Source organism: Apium graveolens, chromosome 5, assembly GCF_009905375.1.
Source record: "Apium graveolens cultivar Ventura chromosome 5, ASM990537v1, whole genome shotgun sequence".
NCBI lineage: Eukaryota > Viridiplantae > Streptophyta > Magnoliopsida > Apiales > Apiaceae > Apium > Apium graveolens.
In genome coordinates this window covers 280,399,575-280,421,715 of record NC_133651.1, presented here as the reverse complement: position 1 = coordinate 280,421,715, position 22,141 = coordinate 280,399,575, and the positions used below count along the sequence as shown (strand labels likewise).

The window sequence follows — 22,141 nt, the reverse complement described above, 5'->3', positions numbered from 1 at the left end:
CTGATAAGTATTTCAATTTCAGTCACTTGGTTTTGTTTGAGTTAGGCTTTAAGTTAGGAGAACTTAATAAGAGAGGTAAAAGTGTCTATTATGCTAGATTCTTTATGATGTTTGCTAACCATCTTATTGAGAATATTGAGATTGAGAACCCAACCAACAAGCTGAATTGTTGGGTTCAAGAAAGAAGAATTATTGCAGATTTAAATAGAGCAAATCATCATAAGGAGGTGCCCTTGTACTATTTTCCAGTAATGGAGGGAACTCAGGTAAGTCAGGTAAATTCTATTATCTCTACTCTTCCAGCCTCACACATTTCTTTGCCTTCTAGTGTAGCTATGGTATATGTGCTAATGACCAAACAGATGCCTACCCAAGCTACCAAACCAACAAAAGTTTCTAAATCCAAAGCTAAGAAAGCCCCCTCTGATTTTTTTCAAAAGAAATCAGTTGTAAAATTTACTAAACCTAAAGAGGGGAGTGTGAAGGAGGGTGACAAAGGTGAGGGATAGGGTGAAAATTAAAGAAGCCCTAAGAATAAGGTTGGGGAGGTGAGTGTTTCCCAGCCTAGCCATACTGCAGTTTCTCAACAAACTGCAGTGCTTAAAAAGGATTTAAGCTCATTACTAGTTACATCCTCCCAAAAGGATGTGACTATTGAACAAAGCTCTCATCCAAGAGCACAGGCCAAGAAGGTAAGGGACACAAGCTCACCCCAAACCTATATCAGAAAGAAGATACCAAAAACCCTTGGGGATGCACAGGGCACAAACTTAGTGCAAACTGGTGCTAAAGACACAGTCACTGCACCTTCTCAAAGTCAGGTTGATGTGGCTCCAATAAATGTGGAGTCACAGCCAAAATCTCTCATAATTGAAGCACCTGATACACCAAATTCTCCCACACACTCACTGGATGTTGACATGATCAATACATCACTTCCAAATTCTCCATCTTTAACTCTCTTGAAGAAGCCAAAAATCCAAATAAGTGAGAATCATCTTTTAGATGATTTGTTGGCTCATTTACCATTTCTTTCTGAGACTGTTGAGACATCTGTGCCAAATTTTCATCAATCTGCACAGAGTCTACAATAGTTTCCACTCCAAACTCTTTCATTTCTACTATCCCGATGGATATTCATCATCCGTCGAGTAGTGATTGTATCCCGACGGATAAGACTAACAGCAGTCATCCGTCGGATAACCATACTACTAACCCGATGGATATTCTTCATCCGTCGGGTGTCTCTGCACAACTTCAAATTTCTTCAATTCTTACAAGTGCAGAAGACTTAGTAGTAGTGCAATCACTCCTAGGACTGAGGGAAGGGAGTGATTTGAGTGAGAGTCTGGGTTGCTCCAAGGAAAAAGGAGAGGAAATGAGTGAACCAATGCAGTCCATTTCTTCAGGACTGGTAAAAGTGAGTGAGAGGAGTCCCACCTTAGATGGTGAAGGTGAGGTTGTGAGGGTGGGAAGCCAAGGGGATCCCTTGATGCAAAAACTGAGAGATTATGAGAGAAAAGAAGGTACAAGAGTGACAAGGATGGAAATCATCGCAAGTGAGTCAATGAATGTCAATGAAGCTAAAAGGAAAAAACTATTTCAGCAAGACTATCAAGCTGCTATAGACTCTATTTCCCTAGATGCTGAGATATTTACTCACCCTGCTAGAGCTTACCAAACTCTAGCTGTACAGGGCAATGAGGAGGCTGAAAGGATGCTACAATTGGTGCACACTACACAATCTCTACAAAGAGCAAAAGATGCAATCACTGCTATGCCTTCCAACACTGGCAGTGATTTTGAATTGACTGAAGATTCATTTGGAGATTATGGTGAGAATGATGAGGAAGACATCATGAGCATAGGGGGAGATGCAAATACTCCATCCTGGATGCTAACAAAAGATTGTTCCTACTCACATCTCCAATCAACACTATTCAAGTTGATCCATGACACCCAAGTAGCAATTCAATCATCTAATAATGCTAGCACAAATAAGCTACTTACAGCCCACCTTGAAGCACTTCAACTACATAAAATCCAAGCTCTTAATCATAGTCAGAGTGTAGATGAGATCAAACAAGAAATTTCTGAAGTAAAACAGGATTGCATAGCAAGGTTGGATGCTAGAATGCCTGGAACTACCATGACTGAGATAGCTTATAAGCTCAGAAAGGAAACTGATCTCTCTAGAAAAGTTGAGGCCATGGACTCAAGATTATCTAATGTAGAGATGTCAATGGCCAAAATACTTACCAATCAAGAAACTCAAACTACTCTACTCCAACAGTTGGTGGCTGCTTAACTCCCCTCCACTTAACAACTTGATGCTAAAATAAAGGGGGAGAAAAGCTCAAGTGAGGGGGAGCTATAGCAAAACATACAAGTCAACAAAGTGATTGTGCCAACAATTGCTTTCACAAAGCCACCAGCCCTGGACAACATTGATATCATAAATTTGGTAGCAATAAAACTGAATATAGATGACAAACTACTAAAGATTGATATAGTAGTAGCTGAGAAGGAATTAAAAGAAATGTAGAGAAAGATAGATATAGAGATTCAACAAAAGTTTGGGCCAATTCAGAAACAAGATAAAGTCTTTAGTCATCACTCGCAAGTCATGAAAATCTCTGTGAATGACATAAGTATGAACTATCTGGAAAAGGGGCAAACTTCCTGCATCAAATCTCCAAAAGCAGGTTTAATCATGAAGCCTAAAAGAAAATATCCAAAGTTTTCAGACAAGAATCCCATGGACACTGTGTATGAGACACCTAGGCCTGATGAGAAGAAACTGTTGGCAAGGTCAATTACATTTTACAAGGATCCATCGGATTCAGCACTTAAAAAGAGAATTGCAAAAATCTACAGAAATGGTAAAGAAATATGTGTGGTGATTGGACACCCTCAGTTTGTAGAAGCCAAAAGGGAAAAGAAAGAGAGGATAAGGCAAGAAAAGAAGCAATTTTCCTTAGATGCTAAGAAGCTCAAACAAAAAAAGGAGCAAGATGCCATCTTAGCCAAACTTCAAGCTGTGGAGACTACAAATGAGATCTCTTCACAACCATCTGTGATTGCTGAACCTCAAAATCAGAAATTGCAAGATGAATCTCAGCAGACAAAGAAACCAAGGTACAAGCAAAGAATCAAGAGAAAATTGGACTTCAGTGATGAGGAAAAGGAAGACTCTTTTCCCAAGATGCCTACAACTACAACTCAAACAACAAAACCCTCTGTGGTATTTGAAAAATTCAATGTGGTGGATCCAACAAGGAATATTCATGGTAAGCCAATTATTTCTAAGGATGAGCCAGTAGACTGGGATAGTTTTCCAATTCCTGAGCTAAACTTACCCATTTTCAAGCCAAAGAAGATAAAGACAAGAGCAAGCAAGAAAATGAAGCCTGTGATTCTCAAATCCAAGACCTTAATCCAAGCTAAGTCTACAGTCAACAAGGGAGACATGTTGTTCATCTGTGACATCAAGGAGTTTTCTGACATAAACCTTTACTTAGATGAATAGGAAGAAGTTAGAGGAATTGATGCTTACAGAAATCTCCCTGAAAGGCTGGTATTCAAATACAAGGGAGGAAGAGAGTTCATATGGCCACTTCACAGGATTCTCCTAGAAAGTCAATTTATGCTAATAAAGGTCTACTCTTCATTTAAAAATAATTATGGTTACAATGTGACTGCAAGAAGACTAGTTCTAAAGAAGATTGAGGAGCTGAGGAGTATTAGAGCCAAAGATGCACTTCCAAAAACTCTATCTATTCCCTTCACAGGAAAGAGAGTGCATCTGAGGCCCTATTGGCTGATGAAATTCAAGGATTAAAAAGGAGTTAGAAGATTCTTCAGATTGGAGGACCAGTTGAGTATCTCTAGCAATGAGACTCTTTTGGAATTGCAGGAAATGTTAGATCTCTCAGAAGCTGATAAACTTGAATTCCACAGACAACTCCAGAATCAAATTGAAGAAAGCAACAGAAAGCTTGGGAAGAAATCCAAACAATCAAGAAAATAAATTTATCTACTCAGACTAGAGGAGCACCTTGATAATAATTGTGAGAAATTTCTTTGTGTACTTTGCATTGTTCAATTTTCAGCACTTTGTAGCACTTATCAGTTTTATCTACTATTTTCAATCTGTAATTTTAGGATGTTTTGTTATCATCAAGTTTCTCTTAATTTATGGCTACAATTATAGTAGACATAAATTGGGGGAGATTGTTAGGAGTATGTTGTGTACTTGATGATAAGCTAAACAAAACGCCTTAGTAGATTTAACTTAGTGAATTTTGTAGCACCCGATGGATGATCAATTATAGTCCCGATGGATGATTCAATATAGTCCCGATGGATGATTAATTGATATCCACCAGGTGAGTAGCTTATGTAACAATAAGTAATGTAGCACATTTCTGCAAACAACTTTATGCAAATTCCGTAGTAGCATATGAGTCATGTTGACTACTTGTAGATATGCAGATTAGGTTGAATAATTGTAAATATTAGATGTCTTGTAATTCTGCATAAATGAAATGGATTCAAGTGTCAAATAGCTACCCGACGGATGATCAACAAAGCTACCCGACGGATGATCAACAAGGCTACCTGACGGATAACAAGCATGTACCCGAAGGATGATCAATTCAAATATCTGTTGACAGTGACAACATAGTCACATGCATTGGGTGTTTGCAAAAGGAATGTGGCATCCTGTTTAGCAGGGTTTTGAGAACAAAGAAGCATTACCATTTCCATGCTATTATGAAGATATTCAAAGATGCTGGAATAGAGTAGTGAAGCAACATGGAGTTAGACTTGATAGGTTTTGTTTTATTATCCTGTCTTATTACCATGTAAACTTGGTGATATATAAACCAAGTGTAGCTAGTAGAACAAATAACTAAGCAAACACATTTTAGAAGAGAAATAGAAAAAGCTGTAACTGTTAATAATTTCTCTGTAGTTTGTTTATTCACTTGTATAAGCAGCTGTGAGCTATTCAAGCTTCACAGGGTTCTCTTGATATATATATATATATATATATATATATATATATATATATATATATATATATATATATCTGGTGGATATATTCAAATCTACCAGAAAGTTTTAAAGACTTGTGTTTTTATTACTTGTGTTTTGATTTATATAATTCTTTCATTCCGCACTTTATAAATCAAACACTTATATATTATTAAGTTAGAACAGTTTTAAAAATCTCAAAAAGAAGCCAGAATTACATTCAACCCCCCTTCTGTAATTCTTGTTGTATTGTTAGGGAATAACAAAGGCTTATATAGCTGAAGGTAAAAGTTGGGATGACACTGATGAAGATGATGACAAAGAAGAATTTGGAAATTATGCACTCATGGCTCTTGAGCATGGAGAACCATCAACTTCAAAATCAGAGGTACCAACTCTAACCACTATTGATTTAGATACAAGTCAATATAAAGAATCTATTGAAAAAATGAGTGTAGAGATGTTTCATATCCAGACAAGCATGGTGGCAGCTACTGAAGAAGTTAGTAGACTGTCAAAAACAAATGAGAAGCTTGAGACTGAAAAGCAAGAATTGGAACTGCAACTTGTTAATCTTGAAACATTCAAGCAAGAAAATGATTATCTGAAAAACAAAATTAAGTATGCAAGTGAAATTGAAGCTGTATTGAGGGAAAAGTTGGGGAAGAATGAAGTGAAATTGAAGTCTTTCAGATTTGCATTGTTTGGACAATACCATGAGAAGAACAAACCATGTGCTAATATAGCTTTTGGTTTGGACTATGAGGCCTTGAACAACAACAGTAAAAGTGAAAGTGACAAAGGTAAAGCAATTGTTGATCAAGATGTCCCAGTAATACTGAGGAAAGTTGATGCACCTTTGTTCAAGGCATGTGAAGTTAATGTCAGTGAGGTTGAGCTAGTCATCAGGAAAGAACCTACAGATGAAGATAGTGAAAAGAAAAATGATGAATCCACTCCCACTGCTGAAATTGAGAAGAAGCCCATGATCAATCAAGTTTCTAAGACACTAATCAAAGAACTAAAGACTGAGAATGCAGGAAAGAAGAAGAAGAACGGAAATGGGAAAATTGGTGTGAACAAAAGCAATAACTTTGAATTTTATGCAGATGCTCCCAGGAAACAATGTCAAAGGTGTGGCTCAACAAATCACCTAACTCATCTTTACAAAAAGGTTGTTAGTGAGCTAAAAGTGGGATCATGCAAATATAATGAAGCAAAGGATGAAGATCCCTACTCATTCTGTGATAAGTTTGGTTGCATTCCTTGCAATATGAAAGTGATGAAAAGCTGTGATAAACTGAGAGTAGATCTCAAAGAAGTTAACCTTGGATCTACAGCAAAAAGAAAAATGCAAATCATTAATTAAACATTGTTCTTTCACTACAAGAAACAGGTCAAAAGAAATCGGTTATAAACCGATGTTAAAAGTTTTTAAAAGCGATGTCTTTGCATGTGTAGAGAAAGGTCCAAAGTTTTAGACCGATGTCTAAAATACCAGTATACAACAGTTCTAACTTAGAAACCGATGTCTTTTTTCTAATATATTACATTTTAACACATGATCACGAGTTCAATACTAGTTTATCTTTTAATTTCTATCAATTTAAGCATGTGACACACAAAGAAAAAAACATAAAGACAACGTTTATGAAAATTAGGACGTTGTAAATAAGTACTTTTAACATCAGTTATTTTATGAACTGATGTAAATTATAATATTAGACATCAGTTAGGTAAGCTTGTATTTAACATAACTTTTGAACTGTTGTTAAAAAATGTAATTTAACATTGGTCATCTTAAACTAAACTGATGTTTTGTTTATAAGAGACATTAGTTACAGTATAATAAGCTGAAGTCAAACCTCCATAGGACATTAGTTATTTGTTAGTTTTAATTGTTATATGAATCATATTCTTAAGACCAAACATGCATTCAATTGGTCAACTACATTGTCAAACATTGTCCAATTAACCAGTATACAAAAATCAATATACCAAAACCAAACATGCATTTAATTGGCCAACTACATTGTCCAATTCATCCAATATCAAAACTAACTAAATATTCCAAATTAACCATCCAATATCGAAACTAATTACATAATTTAACCATTCAATACTGAAACTACAATAATATCAACACAAATCTATTATCCACTAATTTATCCAGTCATATGAAGCATGTCACGGAGCCAACCTACTTCTTCCTTTATTTCTTGTCTAAGGATCATGCCTCTTCTCTCTTTGAACCCTTCCACGAGATGCAACATGAGTAACTGTGGATAAAGCAGCAACATATTGACACAATCTCACAATAATCAGGACAGCTGCTCACTTTATGTTGCATGCCTTGTCCCGCTGTTTCACTTCCATCACCAAGTCACTCTATTAGACAGCTACTCACTAATTTATCAAGTCATTAATCATTTGTAGTTGGTAGAGTCAGCATAAATACAAAGAAAAAAAATACTCTTTTTTGTAAATTTCTATGCACCATTCGCTGGTATCATAGCTAGTATTGTAAAGAACAAGTACCAAAATAATTTTACAGCAGTCTATTCATATCCAATCATTGAGTATACTATAACACCATATACGGCTGTTAGCACGAGAATTTATGGTATTTCTACCACTACCTAAAGAAAGTAGAATGATGATGCTCAAATTAACAAAAAATTATATCAATGTATGGTTTAAGTGCTTAATATATGAAAAGGAAAACAAGGCTCCTTTGTAACTTTCGGGAGGCCAAATGATACATGCATTTTAAAAATATAAATCTAGTCTTTTACCTGAGCTAATGCATATGCCAGTGATGTGTATATTCCAGCAGCTCTCTCTCGGTAAAGCACTGTTCTTTCAACAGCCACCACCGGTTGCCCAGATGAGGCATTTTGGACCTCAATAAAGATTATTGTAGAATCCATAGATCTCATTGAATTGAAGAGATCATGTCGAATTATCCTGCATAATATGGTAAGATACATGGATAGTCTAAGAAATTAGTCATTATTGAACATCGGATAATTAAGGTAGTAATCAATGCCATATTACCTCTTGGTGCCAAGATCCCAGAACATAGTGCCAAACAACAAAGCGATAACTATAGTAATTAAAAATCTAGCTGCAGTGTAGAAAGGATTTCTCCAGTATGATGCTCTATGTTTCCACAGGCATGTCATAAACATGCTAAGGAAAGATTGAGCGTACTTAGTATGGAAGGATAGATCCCTTGACCCTGGCCAAGTGGTAATTAATTATTGACACTTGTAAGTTGATTGTGCTAGAGCATAAAAGATTCTTTTAGATATGGGTGGGACCACATATAAGAAACTTGAATATATCGTGCAAAAAACTTGGAATAATGAAAGGTATTTCATTGAAAGCTTCACAATTCCAATCAAATTTATATATATAACAAATACATTTAAAACACCAATAAAAAAATTAAGACACTGTTACTCTATTATTCAATGCATACAAAAAATAGTACAACATTTTACACTTCTATTAAAATGTTTCTGAATTCCTCCATATAGATAATTATCTTGTGCTAGAATATAGAACGATTATATGATCAAAATGCACTTTCCATCATAAATTTATAGAGGTACGACTTCTCAAACAAAAAATTAGGTGAAATTATTTCAGTAGATTTACCTCATTTAACATCATTCATATTCCAGTTCTATTGTAATATCTAGAACTGTGTAAAGTTCATGATAGGCAATGGTAACTCTAGCTAAGAGACACTATCAGATATGCTTCTGACTGAATCTCCAAGAGATCGAGTCACAAATGACTCCCCTTGGGCCATGACAGTACACATACCTTACATAAACTAGAATGTCATTTGCTGAGTAGATCAACGACATCTGAAGGCAGTCGCAGCCATGCTGAGTAGATCAATGACTCATAGATAGTAACATGAGGTAAATAAATATCATTTTGTTCACAATATCCAGATATCCGAGCAAAACTTTCTTGGTTTTTTGGATACCCGAAGATTGTAATATGGCCGTCAATATATCTACCAGCTTTTTTACTAGCCAATACATCCATCAAAGTTATTTTTCCAGCACCACTGACACCCATTAAAGCAGTGAGAACACCTGGCCTGAAAGCCCCACTCACACCTTTCAGAAGTATCAACTTTTCCTCAGTTATACCTTATTCTTTCAGTTGCTGCATTTTGTCAAAGAGGAAAATATAAGATCTTAAAGTTAACCATATGTAATATACCACTATATACTTCTAATCTATCTGAAGAATGTCAACCGAGTACATAATGTCATCAACTGTTATTGAGTGTGGTTCAAATGATAGAACCATTCCTTTTCTCGTGTTGTGGTTTCCCACCATATTATATTCTGTTATGGTTTAAGGAGGTGAATGTATTTTCGTACGATCAATTCTATCTGCAGGGCAACAACGTGTGTTAAGATACAAAGAATTTTAATTAGATAGAAATAAGAAAATGAAACATAGAGAATTTAGTCAACCTTTGGACGACCCCTGCTCACTACTCTCCTTAGTTCTGCCTTTATATCCTTCTTCCGGTATAACAACTTGAGGCTTCTCAATAGCTACGCAATATGGATTAGCATCACACAACCTCTCCAAGTAAGTAAACAGGATAATAAATTTAAAAGGTTCATAATACCTATGATTAAGAAAACTGAGAGCCAATGTAATTTACTTTAGTCTTCATATCAATATTAGAACTAATCATGATCCATATTCATACAAGTAAATACATGCTTCCACGGTTCTAATTAATCAAGAAGTTTCAAGTAACATATACAGTAATGATCAAACTTCAGTTAAAATTGTCAAATCCTAATGATCCACAGTAGATAAATTGACCACAGGTAAACACATGCTTCCCTAGTAGAAAAATTGACCACAAATATAGTATATAAAAATATGATAGCTTGAACAGGCGGGCAAGCCAAGTAATTCAGAACCTGGAACTCATCTCCATAAAATCAATAAAAATCACATCTTTCAAATATTCATTTGTTTAAATTATCAATAAATTCACATCACATCAACATTTTGTTATCAATTAATCAAAACCAAAAACACATACACATTCACTATAATCCAAATATATCGATTAATCAAGATAATCAAACAATCAAACGTTAATTCATCAAAATTCAAAAAATCCAAAATTACAAAACCGAGCAAACGAACTCACAGAAATATCAGCGGGAAATGCAGCCAAATCATCAGCATCAATCTTCGCAACAGCTCCCGTAACTCTATATACTTCAGATCTGCAGAAACCAAAATTAAAATATAAAAACCCAAACCAAAGAATCTTAAAATATGAAAATAAACTAAAGAAAATATGAATAAACAATACATAATCTTACTAATTGAAAGCTAACCAAGAATCTTAAGATGGGTTGAAATAATCTTGCTCTGTTTATACTTAATTCCAATTAGAGTTCATATCTTCTTAGAAATGGGTTTTTTTAATGCTCGAGGGAGAGAGCGAGGTGTGAGAAAGAGCATTAGGGAGGGAGAGAGAGAGAGGGAGCGGGTGAGAGAGATTTGTGTAGTGAAATTAGGGTTAAAGTTTGAAGAGGGAGGGAGAGAGAATGAGGGAGAGAGGGACGGTGACAGAATAAGTGAGAGAGAGAGGGTAGAGAGTAAGAGGGTGGAGAGGGTAGAGAGTGAGGGTGGAGAAAGTGGTGGTCTAGTGTTTCTAAATCATCAAATTCTACTTCTACAACTTCTTTTAACAAGAAAAAAATACCCAACACTACTTGGGTAGCTAAACACACTTAATCCTCATTGTGTGCAGGGCAAGATGAAGAGAGTCATATGGTGTTAGTGTTTGTGTCCTAGAGACAACACTATTCTGTTTATATTATGAAACATTTGGATTATTAATTATGATTATATGGATTATTCTTTAGTAATTTATTATATCTTTATTTTATGCAATAAGATGTTAAATTAATAAATGTCCTTGGAATATGATATGGAAATCTATATCTCTAAGTACGTGACTTAGAAATGAGATTATGAGAATAGTTATTGATATTCCTAAAGGTCCCTAGTCAAGTATTATTGTTAAGGGATGATAATAAATACATTGAGACTAGTTTCTTTGTTGGTTGATGATCACATCTCATTGATCATAGGGATGGTAATACTAAAGTCAAAACACAGGCACATGTATTATATACATGGTGCTGGATTGACCCGTTATGAGATACTACATGTTTATAGTGTCATAAGTTAATCTCACAGTGATAATGATGTATTGGTCCTTTAACCTGAAATCATTATATTTCTATACGAGAATTAATATATTTTGATACTATTAAAAGTTATCCTTGATCGGGTAATAATAAAAGTAGACATTGGGTATATTATAAATCGTATGAGAAATATGAATGATCTAGATAAACTTTAGCCCTCCTTTATTAAAGGAGTAATATTATGGGCCTCTTGATTGAGTAAGACTATAAAATTCATGGTCGTGCTCAAATTCTGATTTGTTTAATAGTTTACTCATTGATCAAGGATAGAAGGATTGAACATTAACAGAGGATGACATAATGCATGTCTCGAGTTTGATCTATAATCTAAGGCTAAAGGGATTATATTACATTGTACATTATTCACGAAAGGTTTAATTGATCACTGATTTAATTATTATTACTTGGGTAGCAATAATGCATTACTAGATGCCACTCATTGTTTAAAATTTAAATATAAGATATTTAAATTATTGCCAAAGTAATAGTAACCTATAGGGTCGCACAAAGAAAGCATGGAGGAATATTTAATTTAAATTCGGATTTGAATTAAAAAGGGAAATTTGAATTATTTATTATTAATTAAGTTGGATTAATTAATGGGATAAATGAATTTCGAGTTTGTATATTATTAAATCCGAAATTCAGTTGTTATTTAGTAATTGAGTTAGGACTTTTTTGGGCCTCTCTATATAAACATCCTTAAGGAAAAAATTAGGATTATGTTTTTATTAGATAAAAAAAAAACATAAAACCCTAGCAGCTAAAAAGTGAGAGAGAGAGAGAGGGGAAAATAGTCCGTTCTTGGTGCTAGTACACGCCTCCTCCGTACCAGCTTTCGTGTGAATACCTCTACGGCGTAGATCGTCAATGTAGAATACGTGGTGTTCGGTTAAAGCTAGGATCTCCTTTTGACAACCATTATCGTAAAGCTCTTTAAGGTAAAACATCTTTTCTCTGTAATTATCTATTCATTATACATAGATCCTGCGGTACGGAGTCAAAAAATTTTTGTTTTTCCGTTGCGTTTTATGCTCGAATCCCTAACAACGACATCAGAGCTATGTGTGTAATGGGATAATTTGGTTACGTGTTTTACAATTTTTCAATATATTAAGCATGCATATTAAATATATGAGCACGTAATATTTTGCCATGACTGATCAGTATGCGATTTGTATATTATGCATGATGTCTGGTTTATAGATAGTGATCTAATCTGTTGGACAGATGGTGTGTTGACATGATCTGTGAAACATGGTATGTTCAGTATGTATATGATACATGCTCCTGGAATGCCTCAATGGAATGGAGTTTCTGTACCTTGTTGGACATGGTGCGATCGATGATGAGTCTAGCAGATCTTCCAATACATTTCTGGAGTTATGCTCTAGAAACGACTGCATATACACTAACCCGAGTTCCAACTAAATTGGTTTAAAAGACTCCATATGAGATGTGGACTGAGAAACGTCACAGCATATCTTATATGAAAGTATGGGGATGCGAAGCGTTTGTGAAACGCTTGGTGTCTGACAAGCTGGGACCAAAATTGGAGAAATGTTATTTTGTGGGATATCCTGAAGAAACTAAAGGGTATAGTTTCTATAATCCTACCGAGAACAAAGTGTTTGTTGCTCGAACCGCTGTATTTCCTCAAAGAGAGTTACTTTCAAAGAAAATTAGTGGGAGGACTATAGATCTCGATGAAGATCGAGTTGTATAAAATAATATTGAACCAGAGTTGGAAAATGGGCAGGAAGTACATCAAGATGTTCCTGCTCTGGAAACACAGGTTGTTCGTAGATCTAGTAGGGCTCGTCATGAGCTAGAGAGATATTATAGATTTCTCTTAACTCAAGATGATGATGTAATGCTCATAGATAATGATGAGCCTCTTACCTACCAAGATGTTATGAACAGTCCAGACTCCGAGAGATGGCTAGAGGCCATAGAATCCGAAAGGGAATCCATGTATCAAAATAAAGTGTGGCGCCCTCCAAACCCGGGTCAGAAGTTTGGGGTCCACACACACATACCTTATTTATAACCCGCTTATAACAATAATAAAGATAATAATAATATGCAGTGACCCTACTTACCAACTACCACGGATCGCAACAGGTTAAAGTATGCACACAAGCCAAACACACACTTATATTACAAACCGTCCAAATCCCAACTATTCAAACTCAGAACTGAGTATTAAGCATTATTACAAACTTTTACAAACTTAAATTATTCCAAAAGATGCCTACTAGCTTAACTCGATCAACCTGAACCCCTAGCTCTCGCGTTGGACTAGGGATCCTCGCTACCAACTGGTTCCTTCTTAACTGGAAAAGAACATAAACAACATCGCACAAATGAGCTAACTAACTCAGCAAGTCTCAATGACAAGACTGAGAATAATGATCATCAAGTGAAAAGGGTTATGATATCAAGTGAACAATGAATTATGATTTAGAATTGGATATTATATTTTCATTTTAAAAACCAAGGTTAGGCTGCTGATCAGTCACGCACTAACCCCGAGCAAAGCACACATCATTGTTCTAACTACTGGATCCAAGGCACACATTGGCCTAGCTTGACCATTAATCTGGTCTAACCACGAATCTGGTCCACAATTTTATAAAAACAATCTAATTCTAACATAATAAGAGAATAAACAATGTAAAGCAATAAATAGAATCATAAACAACATTGGATGTTCGATAATGAAATGGTTTCAATCTTTGCAAAGGATCAATATGGCAATTTCAAAGCTTGACTGTAAGGTAATGAAAGAATTGGATAACAAAGGAATCAATGTTTCAGGGTTACAAGGATTTGGTCTTTCAAGCATAAGGTACAATGGTTTGAATATATAAGTAATTTGATTCAGTGTTTGGTATTTAGTGTGTATGTATTTGTGGAGTAGTATCGTATATTTGTGGTTTGTATTTGGGTATACAACAGTCAATGGTTTAGAAAGAATAAGGTTTACGGCTCAAGATCAATAACTGGAATCAGGGTTTTGGGTTCAGTGCTTCAAAGTACTTGCAATATAAAACAGGACTATCAACTATCTACAATATATCTCAAGAAAGTTCAAAACATTTTCCTGGTACTAGCTTGCTATACTGCACTAACTTTCAATCACAACCGTCTACTCCTTGACTATCTATTTCCCTTTCTTACGTCTTGCCTCTTCTGCTCACATATCATAAGCATCTATCAATACTCAACTTATACGATTCTATTCGAAACATACTTCTATCTAACCTTCGTTTTACCCAAATCCGATTAACGGATTGAAAGTTACGTTATAAACAAGTAAACATCGAACATATAGACCGACAGTCAACCAACAAGTCACATATAGCACATAACACGTCAAACAATCAATGATATATCATTTATAAAGAAGTCTCGGGTCATAAACAGGCTTTCGGGTATTTAAAATGATTTTTAAAATATTTTTCGGAATTAAAACGGGTCGCTGGATCAATTTCAAAGTAATAAACAGGGTTCGGTTGGCCAAATCTGGCTTCAAAAAAATTTTATAATAATTATCGAGCCTTGAAAACAATTTAAAATAATATTTTAAAGCTCAAAACTATTTTTTGGAATTTTTAAATCAATTTTAAATAATTAAATCTAATTAAATAATTAATTAAAATCAATTAATAATTAATTAAATCAATTATTCAATTAATTTTCGAATTAATTGACTAATTAATCAATTAAATATTAACTAAAATTAATTAACTAATTAATTTATATTTATTTTTGAATTAAAAATAATTTTTGGAATTAAAATAATAATTTTTGGAATTTTCAGAAATTAAAAACGGATTTTTATAATTATAATAAATAGAAAATATGATTTTTAAATATTTTTAAAACATGAATCCTATTTTTACAAACTCTGAAAACTTCAGGGACCAAACTGCATCGTCCCCAAAAGTCCAGGTACTAAACTGTAATTTTACAAGGGGGTCGCCGGAAAACACCCAATTTCGCCGGAGAAATCGATCCAGGGATGCTCAGGCCACCACCACCTCCAGATCACATCTACACAATACCAGGAACACAACCATGCCAGCAATTCATCCTAACAATCCCTGAGTTGGCCGGAAAATGGCCGGGAAGTTCGTCGGTTTCCGGCGAACTCGACGTAACTTTAAAATCACAACTCCCTCCTCTACAGACCTCGTCAATTAGCAAAACTTATACGATTTGATTGCAAATTTCATAAGGAACACAATCCACCCCTCTAGAACATCTGGTTATCCCGAAATAAGAAACCCCCAAATTCAATTAAGAACATTCAAACGAATTATAAACCCTAATTTTAAAATTCGAAAATCAAACTCAATTTTGAACATGTTATTGAACTCCAAATCAGTCATATAATATATCAAAATCATTAGGAAAACAAGCTCTACAACATGCAATCATCAAATCATTCAAACAATCATCAAAACAAAAATTCATATTTTTAATCAAAATAATTCGAAAATAAATAAATTTCCAGAAAATAAACCTTGATTTCTGCAGTTCTGAGACTTGAAGAAACTGATTGAACACTCCGAGACCTTCGTTTTGGTTACTCAAACTTTGAAAACAGAGATCACTAATACCTTCAAATTGCTGTTTGATTCTTGAAAGATTATATGAATATATAGATTTTCTCTGGAAATTTATATAATTACTGTCTGCAAATGATTTTCGGTACGAAATAAAATACGGTAAAGGCTATTTATAATTACGGAAAATTAGTATCCCGTTGGATCATTTCGATTATAAAATGGTATGTTTATTTATAAAAACTGATCCAAACGGTACCGATTTTCGGGATAATTATCCAACCCAGTACAATTTGTACTGCGGTCTTGGTCTCAGCGTCTGGTTACACGTATTACGAGGTGATAATTGTTATAGTTTAATAAAAAGATCCCGTTTATCGAAAATACGAGTTTTATTGATTTACCGAAATGAATAATGTATCTAAAATGTTGCGCCGGGACCCGCGCAAGACAAACCGTGCCGGATCGAAAAAGTCGAAACATGGAAAATGCTCGGAATATTGTAATTAGGTTAGGAAGGAGTTCTCGGTAGAGTTTCGGGTTATAAAAACGTAAAAATGGATGACGTCGGTTAGTTCCCGATTGTAGAAAATAGTTTTTAAATACTCGGAAAAAGATTTTATAAAATCCATATATTTCCTATAAAATCATAAATCAATATAAAAATAAATAGGAAGATATGACAATTATCTATATTTTATTTTGGACATATGAAAATTAAAATACTCAATTAATATTATTTTCAAACATCCAAACACATTTAACACTTCGCATATAATTCACAGAATAAATACCGAACATACATAATAATTATTTATTAGCAAAAATAATTACACGATACATCCCGGATATTACATAAAGTATGGACTTTAGTTGATCCACCTGAAGGGGTAAAACCTATAGGGTGCAAGTGGGTTTTCAAGAAGAAAACTGACATGGATGGTAAAGTACAGACCTATAAAGCGCGACTGGTGGCAAAAGGTTTCAAACAAGTTCATGGTATAGACTATGATGAGACCATTTCACCAGTTGCTATGGTCAAGTCCATCAGGATTTTTCTAGCAATAGCTGCTTACTACGACTATGAGATTTGGCAAATGGATGTCAAAACCGCTTTCTTAAATGGGATCCTTGAAGAGGATGTATACATGATACAACCTGAGGGTTTTGTCGATCCCAAGTTTGCTAAGATGGTCTGTATGTTGCTTCGACCTATTTATGGATTGAAGCAAGCCTCCAGAAGATAGAATCGTTGTTTTGATGAAACAATCAAAGAATTTGGCTTTATTCAAAATTAAGATGAACCATGTGTTTACAAAAAGGTTAGTAGGAGCCATATGGCATTCCTAGTACTATATGTAGATGACATATTGTAACGACCGGGAAATTTCGCTTGTATTATATCTTAATAAAAATAATTTATGTGTATTATTATGTTATTAAGTGTGTTGAGTCATAAAACCCTAATTCATATGTGTTACGTGTTGTCTGTTTTGATCGGAATGTGTTTCGAGTATTTATCAAGTGTTTTATAATAAGTTTTATGTTTTATATCAAAATCCGTACAACTCAAACAGTGTTTTAAAAGCCCATATTTCAAACAAAATCATTGGCCCGGTTTTTCCATGTATGGTCTATACCACATCGATATTTTGAACATCTAGACGTTTTACAAATTTACCTTTTTCACGAAAAACGACTTTTCCGGGCCACTTCGGGTGTCAAAAGCCCCACAAAAATCACATTTTTATTTTTATATGATCATGAAATTATCAAACATCATTTTTCTTTGCATTTTTGTATTATTCACAATTTTTGGAAATTTTTGGCATATATTTTGTATTCATTGGATATTTAAAAATTCATAATTAATACCCAAAAATTATAAAAATTGGGGCCAAATAATTTTATTAGATGTGTAATTAGACCCTTAATTTTATTTAGGGGTATTATTTTCCCTAGTATAAATAGCTGAATTATTATTAATTATTAATTAGTTAATTATTAAGAAAATCAGAATATTCAAGAATATTAGTGTTGGTGAAGAACATACCATCAATTAAACTGCAGATTTCATAGTGATTCTGTGCACCAAATCTATCATGTGAGTAACCAAAACGAAGCTTATGATCTCTACTTTCTATTCATACCATCAATTTCATGTTTTGTTGGTTAGATTTCAATTCGTATTTTGGGGTTCATGAACTGAATTTTGGGGTTTTTGATTGTGGGGTTATGGGTTTAATTTGATGCTTGGGATAGCTTTAGATGCTTGTTTACAACTGATTCATGCTATTTAATTCATCAAATGATTGTTGTAATTAGTTGTTCTTATTTAGGGTTTATGTAAGTTTTAATTAGTTCATTTTTGTATTTGTATGAATCTGAGATTGTTTTGGTTATAGGGGTTAGATTGTAGAAGTGTTAAGCTTTATTCTGAACTATTATGTGTAATATTTCATGTACGGAATCGATAATTTGAGTTTTGGCCGGAAATAGTGGTGATTTGATCGGAGAAATTGTTCCAGGGGTTATTCGGCTATGATATTAGTGTAGTTGTGTTTCCAGTGAGATTCTGAGTGAAAACCATGTTAAAATCGATTTGAACGGTGTCTGTTTTGTCTTGAAATTGTGCTCATCGGACTTCGTTGAAGCTCGCCGGTTGTTGCTCTGTTTTTGGCCGGAAAAGACGGTCCACGCGACAGGGATAGAAGAGGACGGTGGGGTTGTGTTACTGGAAGGATGGGGAATGAAAACCCTCAATTAATTTTGTTGTTTCATTGTTGTTTGGCCGGGAAATTGTCGCCGGAACCTGGGTTTTGGCCACCGGATTTTAACCGGCCGGCGAACCCGGTTCGCGTTCTTGAAGACCCGGTGTCAACTCGATTGGTTGACGCTTTTTTGATCCATCAAACCCTAATTCAAGTTTCTAAAAACTGTTTCTGTATTTTTGATTAATTATTTTATTTTTATAAATCAGAAAATAATTTTTTGTAAATTAGAAAAATCAAATAAAAATCAGATTTAAAATCTGAAATATTTTGTAAATAATTTCTAAATAATTTTATTAATTTAGAAATTCTAAATTATAATTATTTATTTATTTATTTATATATTTATATAATAATTTATTTATAAATTTATTAATTAATAATTAATTATTTATTTAATAAATAAGATTAAATAACTAGATCAAATAATTAGATTAGTGATTCGGTAAATAATCAATTTGAGCGAGTAACTCGTAGTTGTTCGAGTTATGTTTCGAGAATTTGGAAATTGTCGTACGAGTATCGATTCATTTATTTATGTGATCAGATTTCGTTAGTTATAAATAATCGATTTAATCATATAATTTGTAATAAATTGTAATTAATTCTAAAAATTAGGGAATAATTATTTTAAAATATAATAATTCTTAAATAATTATTTAAAAATATGATTAAGGTTTAATTAATTATTATTAATTAATTGTAATTGATTTATAATTAATTAAATCTTGTTTATTACATAATAATTAAACCGTTTATCCGATTTGATTGAAACGAAGACCCTTAGACTCAGAAAAATGACCTGATTCCATTAAAAATAATTATTAATCATAATATCTTTCGGAAGCGAGTCGGATTATAATAATTAATTGTTTATAGACCCTATTTATGATAAAAATGAGTCTAATAAATCCTGAAAAATTAGGAATCAAGCCAGATAGTGTTTGTTAATGCGAATATAAGTCTGGTATCAATTCTAAAAATAAATTAATTATGTGCTTTATGTGCTATGTGATTTACGTTATTATGTGAACTCTGTGTGTTAGATAATTATATGCGAGTCAGATAGAATCGTATGGGTAGACGATTAAGGCTGGTATCAACCCGAGATTGCGTATGAAGTAATTCATCTAAACAAGTATCTTTCCTTGATAGATTCGGAACCAATAAGGCGAATCAAGCAGGAGATAGAAGGCGGTTAATTATACGAGGTGAAATGCGCACCAGGCAAGTGTTTCCCCTATTATAAGTTCAGAATAGTGAATTACATCCAACTTTCCATGATAATTACACCTTGATAATTCTTGTTCACAAACACTGATACACAGTTATTGATCCTGTGTTTCTATTTCATTTCAATTCTTAATTTCTCCTAATTCATTGCTCCTCTATTCATATTCCAATACTTGTACCCTTATTTACATATACTCTGATATATCCTAATATTGGGATACATCGAAAGCATACCGATTATTAGGCCATAGTTGCCTGGGTACCCCATATATTAGTTAGGTCTATGCAGTTGGGTATAGATCCGCACTGTATCCTGACTGATCAGTAGGTTATAGTGTATATATTGGTTCTTATTTCCAGTCTCGTTCATTTGGCACTCGCCAATTATTGCAATTATCATTCTTTACAGAAACAGATGGTTGTTCAAACTAGCAGATTACCGGTTCATTTATTCTTCTCTCTTTACATTATATATATATATATATACAAACTAGCAGATTAACGGTTCATTTATTCTTCTCTCTTTACATTATATATATATATATATATATATATATATCTTGTTGCAGGCTTGTTGAGCAATTTTGGCTCACCCCCTTTTATTGTTGTTCACCTTATTTTTCAGTTAAGGTTGAGAATGAAACCCATCAGAACCCGAATGGTCAAGAAACGGGTCAAGCTGCGGGACCCTCTAATTCCAAGAGTGTTTGTCCCTATCCCAAAAGAGAGCTTTGAGTTTCCAGAGCAGGTGTAGAAGGATAAGTGATAGTTGTGAATTGAATAAAAGATGTTTAGTTTAAAATTTGAATAGAATAATGATTTGTAATAAAGAGAGTTCTTGAGACAGTTTGTTTAGAATGGTTTGTAATAAAGTTGGTTTGTCATTCTTGTTTTCAATCCTTAACCTTAAAAAGATCCTGAGTAGTAGTAGTTCGGGGTAATTATCTATTTATATTATGCTAGTATAGGTACTGTAAGTAGTTGGTGTTAATAATTTCCCAAATCTATACCCCGAATTTGGAGGGTGTTATAGTTGGCATCAGATCTTAGGTTTTGGGCCTTGAAAATAAGAACATTAGAGTTAAGATAAGATAGGAAGATCACATGATATAGGAATAATATGACTTTATTTTTCTTGTGTTATGGTTATTCTATTAGATGGCATATTCAGCTTCATCTTCAGAATGGACGGCATCAGATCCAGCATTGCCTCTAGGGTATGAGCAGGCATTTCCGCCATTACCACCACCACCACCATTGCCTCAGGGACCAGCACCGGACCAGTTGCCAGTGCCAGAGGTACCTGACTTCATTGACTATTTTCCTTACTTCGAGCCAGAGATACCTGAGCTACCACCACTAGAGTTTCCGGTATTTGATATACCTGATATGGATGATTTGCCTCAGTGGGAGGATTTAGATCCTCAGGTTCCAGCAGAGCAGCCCGAGATCCCACAGCCACAGCCAGATCCACAAATGTTTGAGCCACCAGCTCAGCCCGTACTATTCCCAGCACCGCTATCCATCTATGCACCTGTGCCTGGGGTATATCAGTTTCCTCAGCCTGAGTTTATGGATGAGGTTGTTGAGCAGCCAGTGTCATTACCTACCAGAGGTTCTCGGAAAGATCTTCATGAGTTTCGTACTGTACCCTACTAGTAGTATGAGAGTTTGAGGGAGGAGATGCAGAGGTGGCAGGACCAGTGCACAGAGATACTCGAATTATTTGAGAATCGAGAGTATGGACCAGTGAGGGCGTTACATCCAAACTATATATTGAGGGAGAGACTCCACCAGATATATAGAGCAGGTTCCCAGGAGATTGTTGATTTTAGGCAGGAGGATGTTCGCACCGATGCAGTTTACCACCGAGCGATGAGGTTGACCGAGGCAGTGTTAGAGGCACTTCAGCAGGAGCTAGGTCGAGGGCCACCTGGATTTTGAGTTTAGCTGACAGCAGGGTGTTGTATTATTTATGATATATGTAGATAGATACAACATAGCATAATATGACTGGATTGTATGTGTGTAGCCGCTAGTTTTGACTGGTAGTAGTAGCAGTATGACTGATCTGATGTAGACTCTTTTTGTGTCAAACACTAACACATGTAGCTGGTGTCATACCTATATATATAAAATGAACCTTTCCACTTTCTCTTTTATTTTCCAGTCTCCTAAGCATTTACATTTATTTTACTATTTTATCGTTGCATATTTTAAATTGCTATTTTTATTTACAACC

At 34.4% G+C, this 22,141-nt stretch overlaps 1 long non-coding RNA gene across 9 annotated transcripts; it reads right to left on the bottom strand.

Annotated features, from left to right (window-relative positions):
• Positions 1–7,035: 7,035 nt before the first annotated feature.
• On the bottom strand, positions 7,036–10,828 carry LOC141659080 (uncharacterized). Of its 9 annotated transcripts, none has more exons than XR_012549605.1 (6): positions 10,425–10,827; positions 10,247–10,325; positions 9,546–9,629; positions 9,322–9,461; positions 7,836–9,228; positions 7,036–7,409 (listed from the first exon to the last, which is right to left on the bottom strand). It is a non-coding gene; the product is annotated as an uncharacterized LOC141659080 (long non-coding RNA). The 9 variants fall into 9 exon arrangements; XR_012549606.1 differs by having other exon boundaries at positions 9,329–9,461; XR_012549600.1 differs by having other exon boundaries at positions 7,836–8,007; positions 8,098–9,461; positions 10,425–10,825.
• Positions 10,829–22,141: the final 11,313 nt, after the last annotated feature.